Below are 10,659 nucleotides of genomic sequence, written 5' to 3' on the forward strand. Positions count from 1 at the left end.
GCAGGGGTTTCCTTTGGCTTTCTCCTACACTCCAAAGTTTGCAGGTTAGGTGGATTGACCATGCCAAATTGTTCCTTCACGTCCCAAAATCTTTAGATTAGATGCCAAAGGAGGAAATGCTGGAAAATCTCAGCAGGTCTGGCAGCATCTGTGGGGAGAGAAAAGAGCTGACTTTTTTTTGTTTTTATTCCAATCCAATCAAGTCCAATTCAGAGTCCCAACGAGTTAAGACATTCCCGATCCAAGCTGACAAGACAGGGCTCTCACCTCCTGTCCTGGGCTTGATCTACACGATCCAAGCTGATTGGAGTAGGTATAGCTCCTCCTCCAAGGCTTGATCTTATTTGCATCTTAGCAAAACGGCCGAGATGCCGCTTTTTAAAAATTGCTTCAAATGAAGCTGAAGTGTAACCTGATGACTTCAACCAAGTACAGGGTGTCGATAATACACTTGATCTTAGCCAAAAGGCCGAGAAGCGATGCTAATGTTTCGGGTCCTGACAACCCTTTGTCAAAGCTGGAAGGCACAGAAAGTGGGAGATATTTATACTGCAGGGGGGAGGGAATGAATGATGAGTCGTAGCCACAGAAACCAGGGGAAAAGACTGCTAATGGCTGCCCACAGAGAGGATAAAGAGTGTGAACGGCCAAATTGCAGAGAAGCTAAAATGAAAGAGTAAGCTGTAACAGATCAAAATGTGGGGGGAGGAGCGTGATGGAATGGAGGAGGCAGAGGTAAAATTTAGTAAAGGGGAAGCAAAGGGGGAGAAAAGGTAAGGGAAAGGGGATAAAGTAGGAGGAAAGAGTGAGAAGAATAATGGAGAAAGACAATCAAGAAATAAAAGATAGGGAACAGTAAAACATTAAATAAAACAGAATGAAAACAAAGGGGTGGAGGTGGGGTCGAGCCAACCATCTGAAGTTGTTGAATTTGATGTTGAGACCAAAAGGCTGTAGTGTGCCGAGCCGGAAGATGAGATGCTGTTCCTCCAGTTTGCGTTGAGCTTCACTGGGACACTGCAGCAGGCCAAGGACAGACAGCCATTAGCAGCCTTTTCCCCTGGTTTCTGTGGCTATGACTCATCTTTCATTCCCTTCCCCTGCAGTATAAACATCTCCCACTTTCTTTGCCTTTTAGCTTTGACAAAGGGTCACCTGGACTCGAAACATCAGCTCTTTTCTCTCCTTACAGATGCTGCCAGACCTGCTGAGATTTTCCAGCATTTTCCCTTTTGGTTTCAGATTCCAGCATCCCACAGTAATTTGCTTTTATCCATAGATTAGGTGGATTAGCCATGGTAAATGCGTGGAGTTATGGGGATAGGGTCGAGGGTGAGATGCTCTGTCAGAGTGAGAGTGCAGACTCGATGGGCTGAATGTACTGTAGGGATTCTATGATTCCTGTGATGCCTTGATTACAGTAAGAAGTCTCACAACACCAGGTTAAAGTCCAACGGGTTTATTTGGTAGCAAAATCCACTAGCTTTTGGGCCTCTGACCCTTTGTCAGGTGAGTGGAGTGGAACTTGACAAAGGGTGAGAGTGGAGTGGAACCTGACAAAGAGTTAGAGGCCCGAAAGCTAGTGGCTTTTGCTACCAAATAAACTTGTTGGACTTTAACCTGGTGTTGTGAGACTTCTTCCTGTGTTTACCCCAGTCCAATGCCGGCATCTCCACGTCATCCCTTGATTACCCAGATGTTTCACAGACTGGCCGGAAGTTTAGTACCCGTCCGCCACGGGAATTGGAGTGGGCGAGGGACGGAACATGGCAAGGTCTATTGGTGGCACGGTGGCACAGTGGTTAGCACTGCTGCCTCACAGCACCAGGGACCCAGATTCAATTCTGGTCACTGTCTGTTTGGAGCTCGCACTTTCTCTCCGTGTCTGCGTAAGTTTCCTCCGAGTGCTCCGGTTTCCCCCCATAGTCCAAAAGATGAGCAGATTAGGTGGATCGGCCATACTAAATTGACCCAAGTGTCAGGGGAATTAGCAGGGTGAATGCGTGGGGTTATGGAAATAGAGCCTAGGTGGGATTGTGGTCGGTACAGACTCGATGGGTGAAAAGGCCTCCTTCTATGTTGTAGGAGTTCTACGACCCCCTGGCAGGATTTTATTGTTTCAAGATAAGTGAAATCCTGCTCACCGGGTCTGGTTGTGATAGTATGTGAACCGTATGCCAACCGTATGCCAACTATGCATCTCTCGGACAATGCTACACCTACTGGGGAACCATGATTTTTACCGGCATAGGTATCAGTGGAGCCTCTGCACTACCCCTCACCCACCCAAGCCCTGAAGCTCCCCCCTTCCCTCTCCCCCTCACCCGCCAATCCGCCCCTCCACCATCCCCTCACCATCCCCAATATCTCAGCGATACTGCAGCGGTCCTGCTTCAAAGCACCAGCATCAATCAACGTTCTGGTGGACATATAAGTAACTTCACTGCTGCTCCCTTTGAGTTCCATATTATTAAATCATTGTACTCGCAGCATGACTCCTGGCAGAGCGCACAAGGAAAGAAAAATGACAGTCGGCAGAACGATAGAACAGTTTCTCAATGGGTGGTGTACATTTAATAATCATCGAATGCTAGCTGTTTCTGTAAGATGATTTCTTTTCTTCTGCTTGGCGCAGAAGCTGACCCCTTGAGGCCAGAGTGATTTATTCATATAAACACTGATACATGCTGTTGGCTTAAAAACAAATTGTTTCATGATTGCTTAATCAATACGGTGCTTGTACCAATGAGGGAAGGTGTTTCTGTTTTTTTGTAATGCGTTCGCTTTTTCTCACAGTTGGTTGTTCCTTAGGCACTGGTTCAAGGAAGTAAAGTGAGGTAAAAGTCTTGTCAGTCAGAGAAATCCATTCATTTACCAACGATAATCACAGCTACTTGGAATTCCAGATCAATGCACATGAAGTACGTTGATCAGAGATTGAATCATAGAATCTCTACAGTACATTCGGCCCATTGAGTCTACACCGACCACAATCTAACCCAGGCCCTACTCCCGTAACCCCACATATTTACCATCCTAATCTCCCTGATTTAGTCTGACCAATCAACCTAACCCGCACATCTTTAGGGTGTGGGAGGAAACCGGAGCACCCGGAGGAAACCCACGCAGATATGGGGAGAAACTCCACACAGACAGTCACCCAAGCCAGGGATTGAACCCGGGTCTCTGGCGCTGTGAGGCAACAGTGCTAATCACTGTGCCACCCTGGGTTGAGGTATCCAACACCAAGCTTCACTGGCAATCCACAGGATAAGCCTTTAGATTAGACAGCCCCTAGTCAGTTCCGAGCTATTTCTAACACTGCCTTCATACCATTGTACAGCCAGCTCGACCCAAGGCTGAAATTGGAGTGTGGGAATTAAGAGCAGGAGTAGGCAATTCAGACCTCCAAGCCCACTCCATGCTAGTGCGGAGTCCACATGTTCTCCCTGTGTCTGCGTGGGTTTCCTCCGGGTGCTCCAGTTTCCTCCCACAGTCTGAAAGTCGTGCTGGTTAGATGTAATGGCCATGCTAAATTCTCCCTCAGTGTACCTGAACAGGCGCCGGACTGTGGCAACTAGGGGATTTTCATGTAACTTCATTACAGGAGAGGAACAGTAGCACAGTGGTTAGCACTGCTGCTTCACAGCTTCAGGGTTCAATTCCCGGCTTGGGTCACTGTCTGTGTGGAGTTTGCACATTCTCCTTGTATCTGCGTGGGTTTCCTCCGGGTGCTCCAGTTTCCTCCCACAGTCCAAAGATGTGCGGGTTAGGTTCATTGGCCATGCTAAAATTGCCCCTCAGTGTCCTGAGATGTGAAGGTTAGAGGGATTAGCGGTTAAATACATAGGGATATGGGGCCTGGGTGGGATTGTGGTCTGTGCAGACTCGATGGGCTTCTTCCTGCACTGTAGGGTTTCCATGATTACAACGTTAATGTAAGCCTACTCATAAAACTAATAAATAACCTTTAACATGATCACGACTGTTCATATCCTGGTCTCAACTCTACTTTCCTGCCTGGTCCCCCTCACCCTTCGTCTCACTTTCTTTCTCTTTCTTGAACCTGTTGATCAATTCTGTCTCCACTGCACTCTGAGGCAGTGAGTTCCACAAACTCACAAACCCCTGAGAGAAGTAGTTTCTCTGTCGGAGAGTCGGTGCGGACTGGATGGGCCAAATGGCCTCCCTTTGTACTGTAGGGACTCTACGATTCCAGCCCTGGCTGGCTGCAGTGAGTCTGCTAATGACACAAGCAAAATGCTGCACTTGCTGAAAACCTGAATCCGAAGCGGGAGATGTTGGAAAGACTCAGCAGGTCAGGCAGTGAAAACCAACACTTCCATCAACAGCTTGGAGACCTCTCGTAGGAACTGGACAAGGCATGACGGGTTTGAGGCAAGGTTAGAGGCAGGCAGATCAGAGGGCTGGGGGGCGGAAGGAGAGCAGGGAGGGGGGTTTGTGACAGAGTGGAAGACAGAAATGATTAAGTGACTAAAAGTATGATGGTGCAAGGCAAAAAGTAGACAAGGAAAGGAAGAAAAGGTGGTCCAAAAGGAGGTGTAAATGGCAATAGCATGATCATTACCAGCAGCCGTTCCCCCAAAGCAAAATGGAAGCAGTAACTGTGATCAGAAATTGTTGGATTCAATTGAATTGTTGAACTGAGCTTTTGAATTTAATGTTGAATTTCTTGCTGAAATACCTTGCCTCAAAATATATGGTGTCATTCTCACAATTTAGGAGTAGGCCTCTCAGCCCCTCGAGCCTACTCCGCCATTCAATAAGATCATGGCTGATCTGACTGTAATCTCAACCCTCCCCCATTCCTGCCGGCTCCTGAGAGTCTTTCACCCCCTTGTTAATCTCGCTCTGCCTTAAAAATATTCAAACACTCTGCTTCCGCTGACATTTTGAGGCTGAGAGTTCCAGAGACTCACAAACCTCCTGAGAGAAAAAGATTCTCCTCATCTCCGTCTTATATGGGCTGCCCCTTGTTTTTAAACAGTGACCTCATTCTAGAATCTCTGACAAAAGGAAACATCCTCTCCACACCCACCCTGTCAAAACCCCTCAGGATCTCAAAGGCTTCATCGGGTCACCTAGCATTATAGCATCCTGCACTGCAGAAGGAGGCCATTGGGCCCATCGAGTCTGCACCGACTGCAATCCCACCCTGACCCTATTCCCATAACCCCATGCACTTACCCTAGCCAGTCCCCCTGGTATTAAGGAGCAAGACCAATCCACCTAACCCCATCCTCTTTTAAACTGTGACTGATACAACCTCGCCTGTCCAACTTTATACATCATTGGAACGCTGTAGAAGCAGAGGTCAGAGTGGGAGTGAGGATTGAAGTATTAAAATGCCATGTGATTGGAAGCTTGGAGTCACATTTGTGGACGCAAGCATAGATTCATAGAGTTTACAGCACAGAAAGAGGCCCTTCAGCCCATCATCTCTGCACTGGCCATCACACACATAAGAACATAATAAGAACATAAGAACATAAGAAATAGGAGCAGGAGTAGGCCATCTAGCCCTTCGAGCCTGCCCCGCCATTCAATAAGATCATGGCTGATCTGAAGTGGCTCAGTTCCACATTCCTGCCCTCTCCCCGTAACCCTTAATCCCCTCTCTTATCAAAAACCTATCTACTCGTGTCTTAAATATATTTAGCAAGGTAGCCTCCACCACTTCAACGGGCAGAGAATTCCAGAGATTAACCACACTTTGAGTGAAGAAGTTCCTCCTCAACTCTGTTCTAAACTGCCCCCCCCTTATCTTGAGGCTGTGCCCTCTAGTCCTGCTGTCCTTTCTGAGCGGGAAGAACCTCTCCACCTCTACCCTATCCATCCCTTTCATCATCTTATACGTCTCAATAAGATCCCCCCTCATCCTTCTAAACTCTAACGAGTACAAGCCCAGTCTATTCAGCCTCTCTTCATAACCTTTCTATTGTACTCGTTAGAGTTTAGAAGAATGAGAGGAGATCTCATTGAGACGTATAAGATGATGAATGGGATGGATAGGATAGAGGTGGAGAGACTCTTCCCGCTCAAAAAAGACAATAGGACTAGGGGGCACAGCCTCAAGATAAAGGGGAGGCGGTTTAGAACGGAGTTGAGGAGGAACTTCTTCACTCAAAGGGTGGTGAATCTCTGGAATTCTCTGCCCGTTGAAGTGGTGGAGGCTGCCTCGCTAAATATTTTTAAGACGTGGGTTGATGGGTTTTTGATAAGAGAGGGGATTAAGGGTTATGGGGAGAGGGCGGGAAAGTGGAACTGAGCAGCGACAGATCAGCCATGATCTTATTGAATGGCGGGGCAGGCTCGAAGGGCTAGATGGCCTACTCCTGCTCCTATTTCTTATGTTCTTATGTTCTTATGTAATCCCATTTTCCAGCACTTTGGTCCGTAGCCTTGTGTACTATGGCATTTCAAGTGCTCATCTATGTGCTTCTTAAGTGTTATGTGGATCTTTGCTTCCACCATCCTTTCAGGCAGTGACTTCCAGATTCTCACCACCCACTGGATGAAAATCCTCCAATACTCCCCACACATTTCCCAGAGCCAATCCACCGAACCGGTAACATCTTTGGAGTGTGGGAGCAATAGGGGCACCCGGAGGAAAGCCACCTCCGGGTGCTCCGAGAGAACGTACAAACCCCTCACAGACAGGGACCTCGAGGCTGGAATTGAACCCAGGTCACTGCTAAACACTGTGCCGCCATATCAGAATAGGAAAAGCTTTCAATCCCCTAAAATACATCCCACATTTCAAATCTCCAATATTGCTGCTGACCCAGTGAAGTTTAGCGAGTCAGCGCATTGTGAACATTTATGTAGAACTGCGTGTCTACATTGTCAGCGTACTGTCAGATTAGATTGTTACAGCCAGATGTAATTTTATAATAACATGTAAAGTAACACTTTGTGCTATATCGGGTTGGCTGATGACATTTTGATAAGTTCATTTGCATTTGACTCTGTTTAATTGAATAGCTTGGCTTATTTGCCAGATGTCATCAAAGGCAAATTGATCACTCATTATGACTCAATTCTTCTCTACACAAGGGGATGTGGAGGTAAGAAACTTTTCTAAAAATGGATTCCACCTAGAGTGTTAACCTTTCTCTCTCAGACTTTGGCACAGATCTAAATTTGCCATTATCTGTGATTGCGAGCCAACACAGGCCTACACTTGTTTTACTGGGGGTTGGTGATGGCCTATTGGTATTATTGCTAGATTATTACTACAGGAAACTTAGCTAATGTTCTATGGACTCGGTTCAAAAAAAATCAGGAATTAAGAATCTACTGATGACTGTGAAACCATTGTCGATTTTTGTAAAAAAAACCCATCTAGTTCACTGATGTCCTTCAGGGAAGGAAATCTGCCGTCCTTACCCAGTCTGGCCAACATGTGACTCCAGAGCCACAGCAATGTTGTTGACCCTCAACTGTCCTCTGCAATGGCCTAGCACACCACTCAATTGTACCTATCGCTACAAAATGCCCTTCGTGGCATTGTGGGTGAACCCACAGCACATGGACTGCAGTGTTTCAATAAGGCAGCTCACCACCACCTTCTCAAGGGCAACTAGGGATGGACAATAAATACTGATGTGGAGATGCCGGCGTTGGACTGGAGTGAACACAGTAAGAAGCCTCACAACACCAGGTTAGAGTCCAACAGGTTTATTTGGTAGCAAAAGCCTCTAGCTTTCAGAGCGCTGCCCCTTTGTCAGATGATTGGGAGTTCTAGAACTCTGACTCACCTGATGAAGGGGCAGCGCTCCGAAAGCTAGTGACTTTGGCTATCAAATAAACTTGTCGGATTTAAACCTAGCGTTGTGAGACTTCTTACAATGCTGCCCTAGCCAGCGGAGCCCATGCCCCACAAATGAATAAAATAAAATGCCCGCTGTCCTGCCCTATCATTGTTGAAGACCCAAAAGAGATCTATCGTAGGCACAGGGTAGCTCGGAATTAGGAGCAATTACCAACTTAATCAACTGTCTAACCATTCAAGTGTTATTACTGCTTACCTAGATCTCAATTGCAGTGCCCTTGGAAAGAAGAGTGTAGGCTATTTGAGAGGAAAAGTTCCAAATGTCTAAAAAGGAATAGTGTTTTTGAAGTGAGTTAAGTCAGATAAACAATCCAGTTCTTTAGGGAAGGGAATCTGCCATCTTTACCCGGTCTCAGCTACATGCGACTCCAGAACAACAGCAATGTGGTTGACTCTCAACTGTCCTCTGAAATGGCCTAGTAAGACTCTCAGTTCAAGGCAACTAGGGATGGGCAACAAATGCCTTGAAAGAATAGAAAACAAACTCACATGTCAATGAAACATTGATATCCCATTTGCTGTTGCTAAACAGGGCACATTTCTGGTCACATAATTACTGTAAGTGTATTATCATTTCCTGCGAGTATTTCAGCCAATAACAGTTTTCACTACCGAGCATCGACATATGGTCAAACAATACTGAGAGGTTCTTCTTTTCCTGGAGCTTAATGGATCTCTGGACCAAGCTTACGAGTCGAGCTGTGGCTATTGATTCACCCAATGACTTCAGTTGAGAGCAGTACTTGCTTCTGGCAGAGACAGAGATCACTCTGTAAAGGGGTTGATGCCGGATAACATTAGGCTGGGTCAATGTGATCACCTGGACTAGTTTGGATCATCTAAAGAAGTCAGAGAGTAAGTTTCCAGATTTCATCTCTCTAACTAGTTTGGGTCTTTGTCTGCTTTCTTGATTCTGCCTGGGCAGTCCACAGTTTTTCAATGTGCTTGGACTGACTGGGTGGGTTATTGAGTCTATCCCTCATCGTCATTGTTCGCACATTCAATATGAAGAAATTTGGAACCCAGTGTTCCTCTTATTTCTTTCATGGGATGTGGATATCATTGGCAAGGCCAGTGTTTGTTACCCATTCCGAATGACCTTTGAACTGAGGGGCTTGCTCATTCATTTCAGAGGGCAGTCAGGTGTATCAGGCTGTTGTGTAGTGGTATTGTTGCTGGACCAATATTCCAGAGAGCTTTTTTCCCTGGAGTGTAGGATGCTGAGGGGTGATTTTACAGAGGTCTACAAAATAATGAGGGGCATAGACCAGCTAGATAGTCAACATCTTTTCCCAAAGGGAGGGGAGTCTAAAACTAGAGGGCATAGGTTTAAGGTGAGAAGGGAGAGATACAAAGGCGTCCAGAGCAGCAATTCCTTCATACAGAGGGCGGTGAGTGTCTGGAAACAAGCTGCCAGAGGTAGTAGTAGAGGCGGGTCCAATTTTGTCTTTTAAATAACATTTAGACAGTTACATGGATAAGATAGGTATAGAGGGATATGGGCCAAATGCAGGCAACTGGGACGAGCTTAAGGGTTAAAAAAGGGGTAGAATGGACAAGTTGGGCCAAAGGGCCTGTTCCTATGCTGTAAACCTCCATGAGAGCTAGGGCAATGCTTTGGGGACTCGGGTTCAAATCCCACCACAGCAGAAGTTGACATTTGAATTGAATAAAAATCTGGAATTAAAAGTCTAATGATGACCATGAAATTACTGTTGATTGTCATAAAGACCCAAGTGGTTCACAGATATCCTTTAGGGAAGGAAATCTGCCATCCTTACCTGATCTGGTCTACATGTGACTCCAGAGCCACAACAACGTGGTTGACTTTCAAATCAGGGATGGGCAATAAATACTGGCCTAGCTAGCAATGTCAGCAACACCCACATCCCATGGAAGAATTTTTAAAAGTTAGTTACATTATTGCGGGTCTGGAGTGTAGGCCAGATCCGGTAAGAAAGTGGCGGAGGCTGCCTCGCTAAATATATTTAAGACGCGGGTTGATGGGTTTTTGATAGGCAAGGGGATTAACAGTTATGGGGAGAGGGCGGGAAAGTGGAACTGAGCCACGACAGATCAGCCATGATCTTACTGAATGGCGGGGCAGGCTCGAGGGGCTAGATGGCCTACTCCTGCTCCTATTTCTTATGTTCTTATGTTCTTATGTAAGAATAGCGGATTTTGTTTCCTAAAGGACATTAGTGAACCAAATTTTTTTTATGACAATCGGCAATAGCATATCATTATGGAGACCAGCTTTATATTCCAAATTTTATTAACTGGATTCCAATTCTGTCAGCTGCCGTGGTGAGATTTGAACCCATGCCCTCGGAGCATTATAAGAAGTCTGACAACACCAGGTTTAAGTCCAACCAACTTATTTTGGACTAAAACCTGGTGTTGTCAGACTTCTTACTGTGTTTAGCTCAGTCCAATGCCGGCATCTCCACCTCAGATCATTGGCCAGGGCTGCTGGATTACCAGCCCAGTGACCATACCACTGTGTCACCATTCTCCCTCAGCTGAGCCAGTGTAAAAATCCACCTGATATGGCAAAGATAGAGCTCCATCGGATGAACAAACTAGGCAAAAATCACACTGCAATTTGTAAGATCTGTAGATGCTGCATTCATCCCTCATAAACATTCCTTATTCACATCAGGGGTGCTCTAACTTGATGAAGGTGGGATCTCAAGTTGCAAAGTCTGAGTAGGATAGCAAAATCAGCTTATCAGCCAGAGGTTGTAACATGAACAATATGGGTTAGGTTTTTATCACCTTGTTCTGGAGGTGTGGGCTTTCCT

The 10,659-nt window shown here is 46.1% G+C and overlaps 1 non-coding gene across 1 annotated transcript; it reads right to left on the minus strand.

Moving 5' to 3' along the window:
- Positions 1-281: 281 nt before the first annotated feature.
- Positions 282-481, minus strand: LOC145360345 (U2 spliceosomal RNA). Its single transcript, XR_013889704.1, has one exon. It is a non-coding gene; the product is annotated as a U2 spliceosomal RNA (small nuclear RNA).
- Between the last annotated feature and the right edge of the window lie 10,178 nt (positions 482-10,659).

The sequence above is a fragment of the Carcharhinus amblyrhynchos genome, chromosome 30 (assembly GCF_965287045.1).
Source record: "Carcharhinus amblyrhynchos chromosome 30, sCarAmb.v2.hapA, whole genome shotgun sequence".
NCBI classification, from domain to species: domain Eukaryota; kingdom Metazoa; phylum Chordata; class Chondrichthyes; order Carcharhiniformes; family Carcharhinidae; genus Carcharhinus; species Carcharhinus amblyrhynchos.